We start from the raw sequence: 21,713 nt of genomic DNA, 5'->3' as shown, positions 1-21,713 counted from the left end.
AATTATAAGAAGTTATTTACAATGAAAGCAGGATGTGATGCTACCAATGAAATCCATGCCATTTTCATTGGATAAAGTTTTCTGACTGGATGGCTATTTTTATTTAGAGATTTTTTTTAAATCTTTTATAGATATGAGAAAGAATCTTAATCAAAAGAACATTCACTTGGGCCTAAGGCAAAATTCTTATTACTATAAAAAATAAATTGGGCCGCATAAAACGGAACATCCCCATCCCTACATAAAACTATCTTTGTAAAACATTTTCCTTTTGATTAGAGTTTCTATCCTCCGCGTCTTCTTCTTCATATCTATAAATGACCCTCACCACCTGAAAATGTTTCCCTTATAGCGGAAGAAAATCATCCATCACCACATGATGTGGCTAATAATTTTTACTAAGATCTTCCTCATGCTCATTTATTACTCAACTATCGAATGTAAGTATAAATCTTCATTTAAGATTTTTCATTTCTCCCTCTTGTTTGATTCAGTCCCTTGCTTTCCCATTTCATTAGAATCAGAAATGTCTTGATATATCGAACATAAGGAAAATGCCTTATTTAATAAAGGTGTAAGAACAAAATAAGAAACCCTAGTTTAATGTTTGAGAAATGAGATTCATTTATTAGGCTTCGATCACGTAAAGATTCGGAAGGTCATTTTTAAAATTTTTGATTATTCGTTTAACTTGAGTTAATTAATTGATGAGTAATTGTAGATAATTGACTTAATTGATAGTCATTAGGCTAAAGTAATAATTTATTTAACACCTTATACTATTTTCATATTTATCAAAAATAAGTTACTAGAGTTTGTTACATTTAATACATAATTATTTTAATTAGATAAAAGAAAGAAAAGGAGAGTAGATTCATAGAAACTTACCTAGACGGACGAATGGCGGAGGAAACGAATAAACCTCAGGTGGCAGGTAACAAGCAATTAATGCAACTAGTTCTAGATTTTTTTTTAAGATGGCTATATACTAAATGGATGATTTTTTTTTGTGATAATATGAATTTAATGGATTAAGAAGAAGTTAAGGGACTTTTTTTTCTCTCAATATTACAGCAACCAATTCTATTAGATTTCGGGGGTTAGTGGATGCAAGATAATGATTGCCTAATGATGGAGTCAAATAGCATATAAAATTCCTTACGAATAACAATTCAGTAGTTATGGTGTATGGAACATATTATTATTTCGTGAGTTAGCGTACAATTTTGATCTTATTTTCTTGTTTTTCTTATAGTGAGTCAAGGAATTAAATAATGGTATATTATTATGGTTGTATTATTTCGAAAAGTTGAAACTTAACTCTCGATTTGAAACTTGAAAAATATGATAATTGAAATGTCAATCAATATCAAAATTTAGGAACTTGATTGTAAAATCGGGTGAGTTTTGGATCTAAGCTAGACATATAGCAACATAAATGTTGTTAGTTTCAAAATCTTATCGTGGTCATTAATTTGAATAGATTGCTTTAAGTTGGAAATTCAATGAAAAGGGAAGACTCAAGTCACGGAGTGAATTCTTGATTGATTGAGGCAAGTGGATTTCTAAACTCTTGTTAAGTGTATGGAATGCATCTATTTCCTTGTGGTATATGTTTGGGGGTAACGTGATTGGTGATGGGTTGACTTGTCCATATTGATTAATTCTAATGAAGAAAAAAAGGGATAACAAAAGGCAATGTGATTAATTGTTTATGTGTGATGTGTTGACAAAGGTTTGAAGGCTTATTGAATTATTGTTGATGTGATTTCATGTTTGTATGGTTGTGAACTGTGCAATGTTATGAAAATGATCATCTCCTCATTATTTGTGTGAACTTGTCATTTAATTTATTCTGAGGCATTGGTGTTGACAAGTGTTATGTGCATTGAGAAAGAATGAGTACTTAAAAGGATTTACCATTTCGAGGGACGTATCACGCGCCGCGATGGATACTATATTTCGAGTGACGTATCGCGCGCCACAATGGTTACTATTATCAAGTGTCATGTCGTGCGTCGAGACAGATGCATGGACATAAAAGTCCCCTATGGTCCCGGACTGAGAGACAGCGGGTGTGTATCACTAGGTCAGACATGCATCACTATACTTGACATTGCATTCCATTGCATTGCACATACTTATCATTATTGAACTTGATATTGCGATTTGCTGATCTTATAATTGCCTTTTTGTGGAACTTGTAATTTTTTAATATTGAGCTTGTTTATTTGAGGATATGTAATTTGTTGAAGTGTTGTTAATGATGATATGTAATTTGTTGAAGTGTTGTTATTGAAGATATATAATTTGGTGAACTGTTGTTGTGGAGGATATATATGTAATTAGTCAAAGTATTGTTATAGAGTTACGTGCTATGTAAATGGGAACTGTAAGGTTAGACCGAATTTTATGCAGGTTGTAATTGTGGAGGTTCGGTTGGGGTGGTAGGAGTACCCGTATTTCATCCCCTTATCTTGTGTTTAGACGTTTACTTGCTGATAACTGTATGGTTTGGTACTTACCATTGCTTCTACGATTTTTTTTGTAGGATACTAGCCCAGATTTTTATGATATATTCTCTTCTTTTCTGAGGCTTCTTGGAGATTCGTGAGGTAGCTTTTTGTCATCTCAGCGGACCTTCTTACTCCAATTTATGATCTTGTTCTACTCTAGCAACAATGTCATATGAGACTTTTTTTTGACTGGATTGTAATACTTTAGAGCTTGTACACGTGACAATCAGATTTTGGGGGTATTTTTAAGTTAAACATAAACTTCCATAATTTTATTGTAATGGTCGAGATTTAGGCTGACTTGTCTTAGTGGAATAAGACGAGTGCCATCACACCCCATTTTTGGGTCAGGACAGATCATATCTTCTATCACTTGCATTGTACAACAACACATTTTAGTAGATTTCTTTAACTCTTTAGTGTTTCCATATATTGAATCGCTCACACCCCGAGCTACCCCCGAGAAACGGACACAGAACCTAGTAAGATATTTGAAAACAATGAGCTTAATACAAATGAAATATTAACTCAATACTAAGATGAATCTAACTATGTCCGAAATAATCCTCTAAACTGGACTAGAAATACTGGGACAAGCCCCAGCTAAATCTAGCGAAAACTCAAACTAAATGACTAAAGACTTAAATGAAACTCATGACTGTTGTCCTCGGAGAATAAGGACTCGCCACTGAATCTGCTGAACTGGAGATCGGAAATTGATCTATGCGTGATCTAGATGCAGAGAACCTGAACCTACATAACAAGAATACGTAGCGCAGTATACGCCAGTACTTGAAAGGTACTGAGCATGTAGGATAGGGTAAAGCGAAAATAAAATGTAACTAAACAAGAGAAATAGTAAGTATAATAATTTGCATGATAAACTTAATTTTGAGCTAACTGGATGCAATGACCAATTTATACCATACTGATACTAAGTACTGAATATACTGATAAATGGTCAATGCATAGAGTCTGACTGATCTCTGGGAGCAACTAATAACTGATGATAAAACCACATGAGCTAAATGTGGAGTTCGATGTATACGCCACATCGGGAGGATCCAATATACCCTGCCAAAGGTATAATGGTATGTTGGCGTGATCACTAAACAGATTGCCCACAGAGGAGACTTAAAACCTACTTGGCTAGTAATTCTCTTACTATTGAGTACGCTAAACCCTAGTCCGACTCGGTATTATGCTACCCTAATAGATTCTATAAATTTACTGATTATCTTTGAGTTTCTGTATATACAAAATAGATTGAAATTGAACATGCAAACTAAGAATGAAACATGCAATCTGATAATGATGCATTAAAAAATGAGGCATGTATATCTGAAGTGTCTAAAATATCTAACCTAACCTGTATAATTCAAGGACTAAAGAAATACAAATCTAGGGTTCTTAAATTCAAGTGATAATCTTAGTAATTACATGATAACTTGATTTGGAACATTTAACTAATACTTTCATGAAGTTATCTTGAAGTTCTAAAAACCCTAGATCTAATCATGATGTGGAAATCAAGAATATGTTTGAAAACTAGGGACCCAATGGGTGAAAGTAACCCGCTAGTGAAATCCCACATACATGTGATTAAATCCAAGGAAAAATACTTAAGTTTCAAGATTGGAACTGCTGGAGCTTGTGGTATTCTTGAACTAGGGTTCTTGAGCTTTTCTTCGCCTATCTTGCTTCTAATTTTCTATGTTTTGATTTAATGATTGGGCTTGGATATGTTTTAATTGTCTTTCATGGCTTAAAATGACTAAAATCTGATGATTTAGGGTAAAAGAGATGTTATTTAGGGTTTAAACAGAGTGGGAAAGGTTAAAAAGACCCCTGGTGAAGTTGTTGTCGGGCCTAATGACGGCCAGGACTAACGGTCCACCGTCTGTCTGACGCCCCGTCGTTGGGTCCGTCATCAAAGCCTATTCTACAGACCTTTACTAAAATGGGCATAACTTTTTACTCAGAGTTAGTAGTGGGGTTTAAAACTCTCTCCCTCTATTTCAGCTAGTTTAGTCTTTATTCGTTCTTGAATGAAGACTAAACTAGCTGAAATAGAGGGAGAGAGTTGTAAACCCCACTACTAACACTGAGAACTGAGTTTCTGACTGAATTGTATTCCAAGTACATGCAAATAAGTTTAAAATGCAACTAAAAACAGAGGGAACATGATTCTAAAATTGAATTTAAACATGAATGACTGGAAAATTAAAGAGGAACAATTACCTAAAGCTGGAGTGGAATAGGAAGGAAAGAGGTGAGGATACTTGGCTTTCATGGCGGCTTCATCTTCCCAAGTAGCTCCCTCTATGGACTTACTTCTCCACAAAACCTTGACTGAAGCGACTTCTTTGTTTGTCAACATTCTAACCCAACACTCAAAATTTCAAATGGTATATCCTCATAAGAAAGACTATATTTCACTGATACACTCTCCAATGGCACAATAGAGGCTGCATCACCATTGCACTTCTTCAAGAGGGAGATGTGGAAGACCGAATGCGCTGCTGCTAATTCTGATGGCAACTCTAACTCATATGACACCTTGACAACACTTTTCAAGATCTTGTAAGGGCCTACATATCTAGGACCGAGCTTCCCTATCTTTCAAAATCTCATCACCCCTTTCATAGATGAGATTTTTAGAAAAACCCAATCATCAACTTGGAACTCTAGTTCCCTTGTCCTTACAACTGCATAATATTTCTGACGACTTTGGGATGTCTTAAGTCTATCTCTAATGATTTGCACTTTCTCCATAGGATAAATGACTAAATTTTCCCTATCAAAGCTGCTTCACCTGCTTCAAACCAACCAACAAGAGATCTACATCTACGCCCATATAAATCCTAATAAGGGGACATGTGAATGATAGAATGGTAGCTATTATTGTAGGAAAACTCAATAAGATGAAGGTCATCATCCCAACTACCTTTTAAATTGATCAGACAAGCTCTCAACATATCCTTTAAGGTCTGAATGGTACGCTCTGCCTGCCCATCCGCCTGTGGATGAAATGTTGTACTAAGGTTAACTTGAGTATCAAGACCTTTTGGAAATGACTTCTAGAAATGAGAGGTAAACGGAGGACCTCTATCTCAGATGACAGACAAAGGAACCCCATGTAACCTCACAATTTAATTGATGAAAAGCTCTGCATAGTCCATTATCGAATATGTAGTCTTGACCGCTAAAAAGTGAGAAGTCTTAGTCATCCTATCAACTATAACCCAAATGGAGTCATGCTGTCTGTATGTACGAGGTAAACCTGTGTTGAAATCCATATTGATCACATCCCACTTCCTAGTAGGAATATCGATCTCATGAGTCATACCTCCTGGTTTCTGATGTTCTACCTTGACTTGCTGGCAATTGGGACACGTTCTCACACAATCTTCTATATCCCTCTTATGCCACTCCACCAGTAGAATTCTCGCAGATTGCGGTACATCTTAGTGGCACCTGGATGAATAATATACCTAGAGTTATGGTCTTCTGCAAGAATATGATTTCTCAACTAGCCCACATCACGAAAACAAAATCTACCTGGTAGTGAAGTACACCATCTCCACCATGGGAGAAAAACTCCACTTTCTAATTATGGATTTCACCCTTAAGTTCAAGCAAGATTGGGTCACTGACTTTATTTTCCTTAACCTCCACTACTAAAGACGATTCTCCCCTATTCTGAACTGTTACACCGCTGTCTGATATGCTCATAAGAGGAACTCCCAAGCGAGCAAGCCTGTGAACATCCTTCACTAGCTCCGCTCCCAAGCGAGCAAGCTTGTGAACATCTTTCACTAGGTCCTTCATTTCTTCCTCAACATGGGCTATACTACCAATATATAATCTACTAAGAGCATCTGCTACTACATTTACCTTACAAGGATGGTAATGCACACTCATATCATAATTTTTAAGGAACTCAATCCATGTCCTCTAGCGAAGATTCAACTCCTTCTGGGTGAACACATACTGAAGACTCTTATTGTCAGTAAACACATCTACGTGAACACCATACAAGTAGTGTCTTCAAGTCATTAGTGCAAACACCACTACTTCCAGCTCGAGGTCATGAGTTGGATTGTTCTTCTTATGAACCTTGAGTTATCTAGAGGCATAAGCTATCACCTTACCTTGCCGCTTCAACACACAACCTAGGCCAACTCTGAATGCATCACAATAGAACATAACCATCTGAACCCTCTGTTAGAGTCAAGACAGGACCTATAGTGAATCTAGTTTTCAATTCTCCAATTTTTTTCTCACAATCATCTAACCATTGGAATTTGACCATCTTTTGAGTCAACCTAGTCAATAGTGAGGCTATCGATGAAAATCCTTCCACAAACCTTCTGTAATAACCCACTAGACCTAAGAAAATTCTAATATCTTTAGCAGAGGTAGGTCTGGGCCATTGTTTCACTACTTCTATCTTCTGTGAATCCACTCGGATCCCTTAACTAGATACAATGTGACCAATCCATGCCTCGAATGAGATCAAAGTCTACCATTTCTTACTCTACTAGATCTGCTGAGGTGACTTTCTGAGAGTTTGTGACAGGGCAATTTCTGTATATCCGTCTAGCGATAACTGGGTCAGCGACTGGAGTAGAGACTCAGAAAGGTTTTAAGAGAGTTTATGGACTAACACTGGATTGTACTACTATATAAGGAGTTACAAAAGACAAAGGAAAAATGTCAATCAATTGATTCTTATGGTCAAAGTCTCCACTTTTCACGCCCCTCTACCAGGATATGCACCATGTTGATAGGAATCAGCAAAGACCTTCTTGTACACGTCCTCGAGGGCAGCATTTATGGCAATCATCACCATTTTCTCCCGAGGGCACGGTATGACTTTGTTCTTGGTCTTGTCTAATAGATGTCGAGTGCCGCTTTTGCCCGTCCGAGAATCTCCATCTGCTCTAAGTGGGCGTGAGCTAGAATCCTTATGTCAGCTTGGTTGTTTTAAAGACTGTCTCTTTACCCCTTGCATATTCATCTTTTTGAAATCCAGACCATTCATCTTGATCTGCAGCCTCAAATAGAGAGATCAACATGCGCCTTTTAGTTGAGGCCACTGGCGGCGCAGAACGAACTAATCCGCGACCAGCAAGTTTTCTGAAAGAGAAATGAATGGAATTGTTACTTTCTAAAAATCTTGCTTCAAAGAAAGAAGGTTTATTTTCCCACGTAATTCGTCGGTCAAACCAATGATTCTGTTCTCATAGTAATAGAGAGAGTCTTTTTCTAGTTAGACTTCTATCAATGGAATGAAAGAACCATCCCTTCCTATTTCTTTGTTTGTCCTGTCACATCGAAAGAAAATTAGACCCCAATGACCCTAGTCATGTCTGTTGTCTTTCAACTGAGTGAACCATATGTGAGTCACATCCTTGAGTTGGTAGGATGCCAATCACACCTATCACTACCAGTTATTGATATCACACCAAATATATATTTTACCTCATCAATGAATTTCTGTGGGTCCTTACCAATTTGTGACCCTAAAAACATAGGCGGATTCATCCTAACAAAATCACAAACTCTAGCTGCCAATGATCGATCATTTCTATTAGTAGGAAATAGAACCTGCTGATTGTTCTGGTTGGTTATACTCTGAGCCAAAAAAATAAATCGACATTATGAAACTTTGTATTTGAACTTCCTTATCTTGTACTAGAGGAATTGCGTTAGCATTGCGTGCATTAGCATTCCATGCCTAAGCTCCACGAGAAGGAATGATCTGAAACATAGACCGTCAAGTTTGATTGGAATAAGATCATACCTTATGCACGATAAGAGTGAAAGGAAAATGAAGATTTTGTAAAACACTTCATCGCCTCCCTCTCATTAGATTTGGTGCACTTTACACCAATGAAAAGGACTCTACTTAGTACGGATTTTTAGACATTCTAGGACACATAAACCTAGTGCTTTCATACAAAGTTTTATCATGACCTGAGCTACCCTCAAGACGCGGATACGGAACCTAGGACCACAAGTGATCTCAAGCTAACCCTACTGGCATGATAATGAGCATACTAAAGATAATAAACTGATGTGGAAGCTAAATCATAATCAAGTCTTAAAAGATAGGGAATACCCATAGTCTATAATTAAGATATTTGAAAAAATGAGTTTCATACAAAGGAAATATTAACTCATTACAAATCTAAATCTAACTATGTCTTAAATATGACTCTAAACTACATTAAAAATACTGGGATAAGCCCCAGCTAAATCTAGCAAAAACTGAAACTAAATGACTAAAGACTGAAATGAAACTCATGATTGTTGTCCTCGGAGAATGAGGAATCAGAACTGAATTTTCTGAACTGGAGATCGGAAATTGATCAATGCGTGATCTAGATGCTGAGAACCTGAACCTACATCACGAGAAGATGTAGCGCACGTATGCGTTACTACTTGAAAGATACTTAGCATGTAGTATAGAGTAAAGCTGAGATAAAACATAACTGAACAAGCAAAATGAAAAGTATAATAATCAGACATGATAAACTAAATTCTGAGCTAACTAGATGCAATGACCAATTTATAGCATGCTGAAAATGAATAGTTTATGTAGTGATAAATAGTCAATGTAGAGAGTCTTACTGAACTGTGGGAGCTACAAATAACCGATGATAAAACCTTATGAGCTAAATGTGAAGTTTGATGTATACGCCCCATCTAGAGGACATAATATACCCTGCCAAAGGTATAAAGGCATGCTGGCGTGATCACTAAACTGATTGCCCATAATGGGGACTTACAACCTACTTGGCTAGTAGTTCTTGGACTATTGGGTACGCTAAACCCTAGTCCAACTCAGTATTATGCTACTCCCATGGATTCTGTAAATTTACTGATTATGTCCGAGTTTTTGTAAATACTACATAGCTCAAAATTGAACATGTAAATTGAGAATGCAATATTTAATTTGAAAATGATGCATTAAAAACTAAGGCATGTATATCTGAAGTGTCTGAAATATCTGACCTAGCATGTGTAATTCAAGGACTCAAGAAATACAAAGCTAGTGTTCTGAAATTCAAGCGATAATATGAGTAATAACATGATAATCTGATTTGGAACATATAAGTAATAAGTTCATGAAATTCTCTTGAAGTTCTAGAAACCCTAGATCTACTCACGATATGGGAAACAAAAATCAGACTTAAAAATAGGGACCCAATGGGTGAAAGGAACCCATGAGTGAAATCCCACATACTTATTATGAAATCCAAGGAATATTACTTAAGTTTCGAGGCTGGATCTAGTGGAGCTTGTGGTGTTCTTGAACTAGGGTTCTTGAGCTTTTTTTCTCCTCTCTTGCTTCTAATTTTCTACGTTTTGATATAATGATTTGACTTCGATATGTTTTAATTATGTTTCTAGGCTTAAACTGACTAAAATCTTATGAATTAGGGTAAAAATAACGTAACGTAGGGTTTAAACAGAGTGAGAAAGGTAAAAAAGACCCCTAGGAAAGTTGTTCGGCCAAACAACGGCTAGGATTGACGGTCCGTCGTCTCCCCTACGCCCCGTTGTGGGGTCCGTTGTTAGGGCTTGTTCGACAAGCCTTTATTAAAATGGTCATAAAATTTTACACATATTTCTAATTTTAAAAAAGTCGGTGGCTGTGAAAATATTATTCAATTATCTATATGTGGGTAGGTCATGGGACACCTAATTCATGTTGTGCTATGAGTTATTCTCATTTGCAGTTGACCCAACAGCATTTCCCCTTGACTATCTGCAAATTTTCCACCTTGAATAAGACCTACGGACCGTAAGTCAACGTACGGACCGTGCTGGTCATTCATAGCTATTGTCATAGAGTGGAGTTAAGGGGGTCTCGACCGAGGGTCACGGACTACAAATCGTCATTTGACCTACGGTCCGTCGGTCCGTTCGTCGATCAAGACTTAGCCAATTTTTCTGGACTGAAATTTTTGGGACTTTTGATCCCATCGACGGTTGTGCAGGGTGGACCGTCGATGCCACCATTGATTGCTTTTACAGATTTTTCTAAATTTTTTTAATCTATTTTGGCTACGGGGTGTTACAGAATCCCCTCCCCCTTTCATTTGTTACATACAAAAAAAAAGCCTTATGAGCTTATTCCATGATTGTCCTTAGATGCTCCAAAATATTACATTTATGAAATTTAGTTGGATAAAATTCCAATATAATGTAATCTTAAAAGTATAACTCTCTAGACATATATGTGTAAGTCCGATGTCCTATTTGTAACATTGTATATGGCTCTTTTCAGATTTAACTAGGATAATCTTTTGGATTTCACATCATTTTGATATTTAATTATATCATACACAGGAGAGCTTGGAATATGCTTTGATACATAGCTAGGAGAACCCACCATAAGAGAATTACGTCTCTTTGTATTCTTCATTATTTTAAAGAATATGACCATGTCTTTTGACGTGAATGAAAGTGTCGGATCATGTATACCATTTTCTAATATTTTTGTTTTGTCCAACACCAATACATAATTGATACAAGAAAACAACATTGATATCCTTTTTATGAAGAAAAAGACAACTTTTGCTCAACCAAATGATATGCTTTAACATCTTTATCACTTGCCTCTAGCATCCAAGGAATTATTTTTGTATTTTCCTCCTTGCATTTTTTGTATAATCAGGGCATTCAGAACAAAGGAGCGGTGAAATATTTTATTGATTAAAAGTATTTACGTGTTATTAGAAAGCAACTAACTTTGAGTCATCCTAATAAATCCACGTAGATAATACCCTTTGTCTACCTTCAATTAGTTTATCTACCTACGTCTTCCCTCAAACTTTTTCTTCTCGACAGGGAAGCTCCATACCACAATTTTTTTTCTATGCCATTGTGGTGGCACGAAACAGCGTAATGGGGGTGCATAAATCAAGAATGTTGGTTTTTTACTCTCCTCTAGTCGAGTTACTTTGTACCTCTCCTTTATATTTGTGAGTGCAAAGGAAGCAAAGTCATGTGCACTTACGCTAAGAAAGTTACCAACCGACTAAAGAGAAAATCTCACGGGAGCTGAGTGAGTATCCCTGAGTACGATGCCTTAGATCTATTGCCAAATTTCAGAATTTCTTAAGATTTAGGTTCAAAAGGACGTGGCAGCGACTCCACCCTCCACTTCTCTATGGAGGAACCCATCAATTGACTATGACCAGCCACATCAGCAAGGGAAAGGAAAGGAGCGCTTTCCAGATGAGTGATCTGCATGATTTTGAGAAGTGTTCATTCCTTTTCGAGCAGTGAAGTTTCATATCCTAGCGATAGGGCTTTTCTGTTCAAAATTCACTCATAAGGAAACTCATCAAGTAGGTTTTCTTAGTCAAGGTTTATTATGGTTTAACCTTAAATTTTTTTTCCTGTTAATAAATCATTCAATTATAGAAGTTTTTATCTGAATATACTTTCCAACATTATACAAAGTTACACAAAAACATTAACATACAACCATAAAAAAAATTTAAAAAATCTATCACATATATAATTTTAACCAATGTAATTTTCATTAAGGTCATTGTTATGTGCGAGTCTCCCAATGACCAGTGGTCTCAAACCGTGAGTCAACCAATGACTTGTTGGATTAAGAGATGAAATGCAAAGAAAACAACTTTTAAAAATAAAGGTTTTGAACGACTTAATTTTCTTTTTACTAAAACAAGAACACATTATGTCATTTATAGGATTATGGTTAACTACTTAAGCTAAAATAAAACAACTAACTATTAATAGAAAACCAATGGTAAAGTTGTAAACATGACCCACTACAATAACCATATAAGTCATTGAGTAGGTAGAAACTTAAACACACTAATCCTAATAACCAGACTATCAAATTAATTATGTGCAACCGAACTAATTTGAAAAATTAATTAACACATCTCCTTTCTTCAAAATTACAAAATCTAATTTGTTTTCTAAAGAACTCATGCTTGTTGTGTGCACATGATTTTGTAACAACACCAGCAACCTGATCCATTGTGACACAAAATTTCAATGAGATTATTCCACCAACAACTTGATCGTGGATAAAGTTAATAATGATGTGAATGTGTTTCTTCCTATTGTGAAAAGAATGATTATTGGTCATGGAAATTGTCATCTTCTTGTCACTGTTGGGTTATAGGCCATTTTCCCTTCCTATGTGGATAAATAATAGCCCAATTTGGACCAACCCCTTTTTGCCCATAGGCCCATTCTTATGAGGCAAATATAAGCCTTTTTAGGTCTTATTTTTAAATACAAAGAGAGTTTTTTGAGCAGCCAAAAAGAGAGAAAGAAAGCAGTTTTCGCAGTCAAAATTCAGCCCTAACAGCCAACTTCAAATTGCGATTCCCGCTTCATTTCTTGTCCGATTGAGATGATTTTTAGAAAGCATATTATATTCATCTCAATCTTTGATTAGGAACTGACAGAGTTGGATTTGGTGGCCTGCAGCTTCAGTTTTGCTGTCGTGAACAGTTGCTGCAAAATTGGTGATTTTGCTCCTTTAATTCTCTAGATTTGGTGCAACCTTATTTTGTTGTTGCTCGTTATTTGTCACTTGTTTTGTGGAAAATTTTGGAGAAAAATACTGTAACTCTTGGTCATTATAGTGGATCTTTTGGTCCCGTGGTTTTTTACTCTTCACATCGAAGGGTTTTCCACGTAAATCTTGGTGTCTTGTGTGATTGGTTTATTACTGTCTTGTTATATTTGTTTGGTTGAATTACTTGCTGCCTTACTATCATATTGCTTGTGGTTGTTTGTCTTCTCTTGGTTCAAATCGAGAAGGTAAAGTATCGACTTGGGTATTCTTTCGCTGTTATCCTGTAAGGCATTCTTTGTTAGTGTCTTGTCTTTCCCAACAAAGTGGTATCAGAGCATTGGCTATTGTTGATTGTCGTTTTGAATGATGGAGTAAAATATGAGCAAAATGGTGTATTTAAATGGTAGTAACTATCATATTTGGAAAGGCAAGATGAAAGATCTTTTATTTGTCAAGAAGATGCATTTACCTGTGTTTGCTTCTAATAAGCCTAAGTCTTTGAATGATGAAGAATGGGAATTTGAGCATCTGCAGGTTTGTGGCTATATTAGACAATGGGTTGAATATAATGTTAGAAATCATATTGTGAATGAGATATATGCCAAAAGTTTGTGGGACAAGCTCGAGACACTTTATGCTTCGAAGACTGGCAACAACAAGTTGTTCCTCTTGAAACAATTAATGAATATCAGGTATAAAGAGTGCACTCCTATTTCTGATCATATTAATGATTTTCAGGGTGTTCTTGACAAGCTGTCCAGAATGGGTGTAAAGTTTGATGATGAGATACATGGACTTTGGCTTCTTAATACTCTGCCATTCTCTTGGGAAACTCTTCGAGTTTCTTTGACTAATTCTGCTCCCAGTGGTGTTGTAACCATGGAATATACTAAGAGTGGTGTCTTGAATGAAGAAATGAGAATAAGATCTCAAGCCTCATCTTCTTCAGCTTCACGCTCCGATGTTTTGGTTACTGAAAATAGGGGGAGAAACAAGTCCAGAGGTCAGAATGATAGAGGTAAAAGTAGAAGCAAGTCAAAGTCTAAATACAAGAATATTACATGTGACTATTGACACAAGATGAGTCTAGTTGGTTTGTGGATTCTGGTGCTACTTCTCGTGTCACGCCAAAGAGGGAATTATTTTCTTCTTATACTCCAGGTAATTTTGGAACGTTGAAAATGGAAAATAATCATGAAGTTGAAGTTATTGGCATTGGGACAGTATGTTTGGAAAGTAATAATGGTTCCAAACTAGTTCTCAATAATGTCAAGCATGGTCCAGATGTTCGCTTGAATTTGATTTCTGTGGGATATTTTGATGATATGGGTTATGTTAATACACTTGGTGTTGGCCAGTGGAAGCTTACTAGAGGTTTGATGGTTGTGGCCCGTGGTGACAAGTTGTCTAACATGTATGTATTTCAGGGCTCCATGTCAAGAGACTCAGTAAATTTGGTGGAGAATGATACTTCATCAGAGTTATGGCATAAAAGGCTGAGTCATATGAGCGAGAAGGGGATTGATAGTTTAGCTAAGAAAAAATTAGTTTTTGGAGTGAAACAAGCAAAGTTGAAGAAATGTGTTCATTGCTTAGGGGGTAAATAGAAAAGAGTTTCTTTTCAGAGTCATCCGCCTTCAAGAAAGTTTGATTTGCTGGAGTTGGTACATTCTGTTTTGTGTGGTCCTTTCAAGGTAAGATCTCGTGGTGGTGCACTTTACTTTGTGACTTTTATTGATGATCATTCTCGCAAACTCTAGGTATTTCCTTTGAAGTCCAAGGATCAAGTACTTGATGCGTTCAAGAGTTTTCAGGCCTTGGTTGAAAGACAAACAGGGAAGACATCGAAATACATTCGCTCAGATAATGGTGGTGAGTATATTGGTCCTTTTGATAGATATTGCAGAGAGCAGGGTATTAGGCATCAGAAAACTCCTCCAAAGGCTCCTCAGTCAAATGGTTTAGCAGAGAGGATGAACAGAACTCTAGTTGAGAGGGTTAGATGTATGCTTTCAGATGCTAAGCTGTCAGATTCCTTTTGGGCAGAAGCACTTAATACTGCTGCTTATGTTATCAATTTATCTCCTGCTGTTTCTTTAGATGGTGATGTCCCTGACAGAGTTTGGACTGGTAAGAATGTTTCTTATGATCATCTTAGAGTCTTTGGGTGTAAAACCTTTGTACATCTCTAGATTTGGTGCAATCTTATTTTGTTGTTGCTCGTTGTTTGGCACTTGTTTTGTGGCAAATTTTGGAGAACAATATTGTAACTCTTGGTCATTATAGTGGAGCTTTTGGTCCCGTGATTTTTTACTCTTCACATCGAAGGGTTTTCCACGTAAATCTTGGTGTCTTGTGTGATTGGTTTATTATTGCCTTTATTTATTTGTTTGGTTGAATAACTTGCTGCCTTACTATCATATTGCTTGTGGTTGTTTGTCTTCTCTTGGTTCAAATCGAGAAGGGAAAGTATAGACTTGGATATTCTTCTGCTGTTATCCTGTCAGACATTCTTTGTTAGTGCCTTATCTTTCCCAACAGCCACACCATATTTCAGTTGGTCCAAAATGATCTGTTGAAGATCCACTACCAATTACCTTAACATGAGACCTTGACAACTTGTAGATGTTGCAGCCATGTATTCCATTTTTGGAGATGATAAGACTAATATATCATCTTTCTTTGAACTACATAATATTTCTCCAGAACAAAGACTAAAAACATTCAAAGTTATTTTCCTGCGATTTTGCATTTATAAATATTTCATAACATGTTAAAATTAAAGTCCTTAAATTTATCATATGTAGTTATTGTGTTTGGTAAATAGGTGTTTTAAACCCTTCTGTTGCATTTGACTAACTTTAGAAAATAAATTAAATATTTATTTTTTAGTAAAGTTTGATGACCATATGGACATTTTATTAGTAGCAGAATGTGATATATTTAATACAAGGAAAAAGATTCATCTTAGAAAGAAATCCTATTTTAACATTTCAGAAAGGAAATTCTTGTATAAATCTTCGATAACCTATTTTATAACCTCAATTTTTCAACTATAGATCTAATCTCTAGTGTGTAGATCATCCTCTTCACTTAATTATCTTGTTCTTGGATGCTTAGGAAATCACCATTTCCACTATTGAGTGCTATTTCTCCTGGATAATCAATAATTTTATTATCTTCTATTAATATTTGAGAAATTAAAATATGATCTCTTAGCATCATACTTTGTATCTTCTTTATATTTTTAAAATTCTCCATGGTGGGTTTTAATATATTTGATTACCCTTTGGATAATTAAGGAGTAAGTTGGTAGCATTACTTGTGTCTAAGTACTTGTGGTTTCTACTGCTATGTTATAAGTGTTGTGTATCTTTTTAGTTTCTACATATATCAAGATACCCTTTAAATTATTATACAATGGTTTATGTGTTAAAAGCATGGTTTGTCCTTAGACGCTCCATATATATTGCATTTGTAGTAAACTTTTTGTTAAGGTGATCTTAAGAGTGTAACTCTGTAGATATATCTAAGTATGTCTTGTGTCCTTATTCTGAGAAACAAATGTAGGTCATATGTTACTTTGTATATGAATCTTTTTAGAGAGAACTAGTAAAAAGTCTTTTGGAATAACATTCTTTTAGTTTTCTATAATATCATACATTGATAGGAAAAGGTATTTTAACTTGAATACGAGTGTAGCAACATGTATACAATTTTTTTCCTCATTTTGGATATGTGAAACACTAACACCTAAATGATAAGGCAATACAATTTTCATAATTTTTTTATTTTATGAAAGAGACATCTTTTGCTCAACGAAATGATTTTTTTGAACCTCTTGATCTCTTACCTCTCCCATCCAATGTATAATCTTTGTATTTTCCTCCTTGCGGTATTTGTGATTTCAGGGCAATTAGAATAAGGGAATGGTGAAGTGGTTATGTGTAAAACCCCGGATAAAAAAAGGACGAAAATGACAGATTCTATAGAAGCTGCAAGAGACACATATGGAGTCCACCCACGGACCGTAGGTATTGTCCATAGGTCGTCAACAAAGATCATTCAGGAAAATCCATTACCACGCCAGGTCCTATAGAAAATAGACATGTTTTCCATATAAGATTTTTTTATCATGATCCAGAATGTACACTTCAGGCACCCAGGCTGATAAAGCAGTAAGTACATACATGTATAGTTTATTAAATATGTGAAGAAATAGTCAATGTGGTGCCTATCATTTTGAGCTTGTAAATACTGTTTCTATTATACCTTTTACTACTCCTACTAGTATCGCAACATTTTGAGCCTGTCCTTTGGAATTTTGGGATCATGCCCTTGGATGTAATAGCTGGTCGTTAATATATATCTTCGTTAATAAATACCCAAAAGAACTATAATAAACATCAAAACTAACTCGTTTAACACCCTGTGAAGCTTGTCCCTTCCCTCAACAACATGGTCTTTGTCATTTCTTCCAACCACAAAGATGAGACGATGTGTGTTTTGATAGTAGTGTGTCCATGTGAATTGAGGTCTTATCGTCAAGTGCAACACGAAAGATAAATAGTAGAAACACACTTTTAGCTCTTCCAGAAACAGACTGTATTATATTTATAATTGTTCCTTTAACAAAAGCAATTTTACATTAAACCACTACCAGGTAACAGATCCTAACTTGAAAATCATCAATTAACCATAGCTGGTAGACATCTTAGCTTTTGATATTTTACACCAAAGCTTAACTTTGTTTACAAGAAAACTCACTATAGTTTTTTTAATAGTAATGATTGAGACGTGGTCTGCAAATCAACTATATCAGCTAGTCTTTTGCATCGATACATGTAGTTCTTGGATTGATCTGATCAAGATTATAAAAGGATACATGCATGAGTTGAGGGTCTGGATAGTTAACTGGGAAAGACCTCCACCTAACACCTATCAATTTACAACTGATGGAAGTGCCTTGAGTAAAACTGGAAAAATATGTAGGGGAGGTATCTTAAGAGATTCACAAGGTGACATGATTTAGTCATACGCTATTTCCTTAGGCAGAGGTTCAGGCAGAAGCTCACAGCATGGATACAAAAGAATCATCCCTGGAAGTTGCAGGAGCGTATCAAGGACATTCACAAATTCATCAACCAACCTGAGTTTTTATTGTGCAAGCACATATTTTTAGAAGCTAATAGTACTGCAGATTTCCTCTCAAAAGACAGTCACAACACTGATGAGTTTTTTAGTTTTGGCAGTAGTACATAAGACATTTCTAGCTCAATCACGAGATTCACTGACTTTGTGAACCCTCCATTCCAAGCATGTTTACAAATACTCGATATTTTAGCATATTTTTTTAAGTCTTTTAAAAGATGTGGTACCATAGACAACACAGACTACATCTTGGAAACATGCTTGAGTTATTAACTGATGAGATGTTAGTAATAAAAAAAGTCATTAAGGACAATGAAGTTGACTTGACAGAATTAGAAAAAAGAACAAACCAGGCCAGATTCACTAACATTACAAGATATCTGCCAGAGACGCTTTAAGAGCATTGCAAGCCTATGCCGTTATGTATTTTATATTTTTATGTATAAACTACTCTTTATGAAACAAAAAAATAATATACCTTGTTTAAAGATACCTGTAGGCTTTTAGGTTTAGAGAATATTTTTCCTTTCACCTTGTTTATTCATCTCATAATAGAGGTATACATACATACAAATAATACTTTATGGACTAGTAGAATTACAGTATACTTAGGACTAATACTTGACCCCTACTCCAAGATATATATTTACATAATAGTCCTAGTTTCAACACTCCCCCTCAAGGCGATGCATGTATGTCTATCATGAGCAACTTCCCAATCATCTCGTGGAAGACTTTCCTTGATACAACCTTCGTGACTACATCTGCCATCTGACTTTAAGACTTCACTGATGGAAAATGTATACTATTTTGATCTAACTTTTCCCTAATGAAGTGTCGATCTGTTTCAACATGCTTAGTCCGATCATGTTGAACAAGTCTTTGTGCTATTTGCATTGCGGATTATCACAAAATAAGTTCATAGTTTTATTACATTCAATTCCAAGATCCTTCGGATTATTTTTAATCCATAATATGTTACACAAGCAATTGGCCATCCTCGAAATTTGTCTTCTGCACTAGACCTCGCGACAACCTTTTACTTTTTACTTCTCCATGTGACAAGATTGTCTTGGACAAAATTGAGATAACCCTAGGTGGATATACTATTCCATAGATCTCCTTCCCAATCTTCATCTAAATGGCCTTCGATAACAATTTTTTCATTCTTCAATAACAACAATCCTTTTCTTGGAGCACTCTTCAAGTACCGCAATATTCTATAGACAACTTCCATATGATCTTCTATAGGGTTCTGCATGAACTGACTCACAATACTTATAACATATTCAATGTCTTGCCTTGTGTGAGTCAAATAGATTAACTTCCCGATTAGACGTTGATATCTGCCAACATCGTTTATTTTCTCTTCCAAAGAGTTTCTAAGTTTGTAGTTTGTCTCCATAGGTGTATCAATTCGCTCGCATGCTAACATCCCTGTCTTTTTAATAAGTCGAGTACATATTTTCTCTCAGAAAGGGAAACTCCCTGTCTTGACCTTGACAATTCAATGCCGACGAAATATTGCAACTGTCCTAGGTCTTTCATTTCAAATTTTGATGTTAAAAACTTATGAAGTTGATCCATCTTATTGGATTCTTTTGCTGTAAGGGCCATATAATCAACATATAAAATAATCATTGTTAACTTTCAAGTTGTGTTTTATAAATAAAATGTGATCAGAGTAACTATGTTTCTAACCCACCAATATCATTGCAGATATCAAACATCCAAACCATGCCCGTGGTGACTGACTTCACTCATATAATGCCTTCTTTAATATGCATACCTTGTTTCTGTAAGTGTTCTTCGGCATTATTCCTGTTGGAAGATCCATGTAAACCCAATCATCCAATTCACCATTTAAGAATGCAATTTTCACATCAAATTATCGCAATGGCGAATCTCTGTTTGCTGCAATTGATATAATGGTACGAATAGTATTAAGTTTAGCTATTGGTGCAATTATTTCCTGAAAGTCGACCCTATATTTCTGCATCTATCCTATGACATCCCGAGAGCACATCCTAGAAGGATATGACACTCTTAGAGTGCAACACGGCGTACTTGACCTCTCGATGGTCTTGTACATGCCTTTTTGTATCGTTCATCACATATATTACATATGAAAAGTAGTGTGGAATTAAAACTTTTCACAACATTCTATAAGTCATTATAAATCTCTTTCATATAAAACTCATAGGAAATACTAAGTCTCATTTCATCAAATTTTAGACATAAGAGTACTCGGGACACCGCCCATACAATACGAATATAGAAATACTTAGTCTATTACAATACGTCAAAATAAGAAAGCAAAAGACATTTATGCCCTCGAGTAAAATGAGGACATACTTTAACTTCCTTGAAAGATACTATAATCCAAGCTTAGCTCCCAAAAACACCTTCACCTATGAATCACTTTATAGATAGATAAAAGCATGGAATTAGTAAAAAACACATGTACTAAGTATGACATAATTCATAAAAATCATGAAAACGGACATTTATTTGTAATATGCCTCTTTTAACTTCAATATTATAATATAAGAATAAGAACAACCTTTAACACCTTAGAAAAACATAAGAAGTCACTTAAGCAAATTATTCCATATTTAAGGAACACTTTAAAGTAACCAAGTTCACTGGTTACAATGAAGTTTTTCAACTTCATATTTGAAACTCTATAGCATGTAAGTCCCTCACTAAAAGCTATCCTAAGACTCACTTAAGTATGACAAAGAGAGACCACCCATACGCACTTCACCTAAATGATCCTTAAGACCACCAATAATGTGTGTGTGTATATATATATATGTGTGTGTGTGTGTGTGTGTGTGTGTGTGTGTGTGTGTGTGTGTGTGAAGCGACCGCACATACAATCCTTTCACACACACTTAAGAGACCCTTTAGATTACCTAGGAGAAGATCATTCTCACTTAGTACAACAACATTTATAGAATATGACATTCAACTCCCAAAGGTTAGCAAAAGACCTAATTAAGTAAATCAAGAAGAGAATCTCCATGTTTGACCTCTTCAAGATTACCTAAGTAATACTTAAGACTATCTAACTTTGGATCATGCCTACTTAATATACTAACTTTCCTAATGTTATGCCTCGTATTTTTTTTATACGTAGTGCGCATCGTGATCTAGAAGACATAAAGAAATATTAGGCAAGGATGTTATTTCCAAATGTGATATTAAGTATGAGTTGGCTAATGTAAGTGCCATTAACTTTAAGTGAGGGATTAATTAGTGGCTAATTTGGATTGATTTAATACAATGGGCCCCACCACTCATAATTGGTGGCTGATTAGGATTAATTTAATCCAGTGGGCCCCACCACTCAAGGCAAATTAAAAAGGGATCAGATTGTGGGCTGGCCTTAGTGGACAGGTGTAGAGGGGGCTGCCTCCACTTCATACTATTAAATGAGGTGGAGAAATCCACTCCAT

At 35.6% G+C, this 21,713-nt stretch overlaps 1 long non-coding RNA gene across 1 annotated transcript; it reads left to right on the top strand.

Moving 5' to 3' along the window:
• Positions 1–210: 210 nt before the first annotated feature.
• LOC112941628 (uncharacterized) lies at positions 211–2,925 on the top strand. Its single transcript, XR_003247048.2, has 2 exons — positions 211–440; positions 2,552–2,925. It is a non-coding gene; the product is annotated as an uncharacterized lncRNA (long non-coding RNA).
• The last annotated feature ends 18,788 nt before the right edge of the window (positions 2,926–21,713 follow it).

Source organism: Solanum lycopersicum, chromosome 6 (assembly GCF_036512215.1).
Source record: "Solanum lycopersicum chromosome 6, SLM_r2.1".
NCBI classification, from domain to species: domain Eukaryota; kingdom Viridiplantae; phylum Streptophyta; class Magnoliopsida; order Solanales; family Solanaceae; genus Solanum; species Solanum lycopersicum.
Note: the sequence above shows the minus strand (reverse complement) of the source record. Positions and strands in the feature narration are given on the sequence as shown.